At 40.7% G+C, this 1,536-nt stretch overlaps 1 protein-coding gene across 1 annotated transcript in view; it reads right to left on the bottom strand.

Annotated features, from left to right (window-relative positions):
* The window catches only part of Atl3 (atlastin GTPase 3), a 42,897-nt gene that overhangs the window by 10,991 nt on the left and 30,370 nt on the right, over positions 1–1,536 (bottom strand). The window lies entirely within an intron of this gene.

Here is a 1,536-nt window from a genome sequence, read left to right as displayed (position 1 = left end):
CCTGGAACTCAGAAATCCTCCTGCCTCTGCCTCCCGAGTGCTGGGATTAAAGGCGTGTGCCACCACACCAGGCTAAATTTTAAGAAATAAAAAGGTAGGACAAATTATTAATCTCATACTTGAGGTTGGAGATGGCTCAGCAGTTAAGAGCACTAGCTGCTCTTCCAAAAGAGAGGAGTTAGATTCTCAGAACCTACATGGTGACTCACAATGGTCTGCAACTCTAGCTCCAGAGGCTCTAACCCCTCTTCTGTCTCTGCAGGCACTATACTCAGACAGTGCACAGACATATGTGCAAACAAAATACCCATACACATAAAATAAAAAATAAAATAACATAAAATCTAAAAAACTGTATCTTAAATCTTTTTATACTGATTCTTTTATATTGAAGAAAGTATATAAAGTGGTTGATACACTATACTGTTCTATAGTATGCTTATGTATGTTAAACTATAGGACCTTACAGAAAATAGAATTTCATTGAATACCTTTTAATCCTTTGGGAAATTTAAAAATCTGTGCACTTGTGCATGTATGCACGTGTGCATTCGTGTGTACATGCGGCACAGAGCATGTGTGGAAGTGAGAGGACAAGTTGTGGTAGTCACTCTATTTCTACTATGTGAGTCTAAGGACCTGACCTCTGGTCGTTAGGCTAGGCAGCAGCTGCCTTTATTCACTGAGCCATTGGTTTTTTGAAACAGTAGTTTCTCTGTGCAGCTCTGGCTGTCCTGGAACTTGCTTTGTAGACCAGGCTGCTCTCTAACTCACAGAGATCTGCCTGTCTCTGCCTCCCGAGTACTGAGCCGCTGCGTCCGTACCACCTAACTTCCAGTCCTCTTTTAAAAAATGAGAATATATCATCTATTTTTAAACGTTTTTATGGTTTCAACTTTCATCACCCTGAAGGACTATTTAAAAAACACAGGGACCAAGCAGAATGCAGATGCTAAGATTTACAGATCTCAGACTACTCATGTCTCTACTAAGGCTGTTCCAAAATAACAGCTTTTAAATCATAAAAGAACTGTCTCTTGACAGTCAAGCCCAGTTTCTCACAATATAAAAGACTAAGCCCTGGTGTTTGGTAACGGAAACACTTAAATAGCTGCTTTAGCAATCTCCCTGCTCCAGCGGAAAGTTTTCTTTATGCTGATGACACAGCATCCTGCTTCTGAGGAAACAAAGTCTCAAAAACCAAGTGATCCTCTATCTGCAAGAAACAACAGCTCAGCTTCTATGACACCAAAACTAAGTTCATGTTTGACCAGAGACTGAACTTCAATCTCTCGTCAGGCCTGGCAGCAGGAACCTTTACCTGCTGAGCTATCCCCACAACAGTTCCGCTTACAAGTGTATCACAAGAAAGTCAGTCACATGTGGTACCAGATGTGGTGACACATACCTACAATTCTACGACTTGGGAGGATGAGGCCATCCCAGGCTATCTAAAAAGTTAGAGGCCAGCTTGAATTCTGTGTACCAAGAACCCAGCTCCAAAAAATTTTTTTTTTTTTTAAACTTTTTTTTTTT

This window comes from Mus caroli, chromosome 19 (assembly GCF_900094665.2).
Source record: "Mus caroli chromosome 19, CAROLI_EIJ_v1.1, whole genome shotgun sequence".
Taxonomy (NCBI): Eukaryota; Metazoa; Chordata; class Mammalia; order Rodentia; family Muridae; genus Mus; species Mus caroli.
This window is presented reverse-complemented; position numbering and strand designations above follow the sequence as displayed.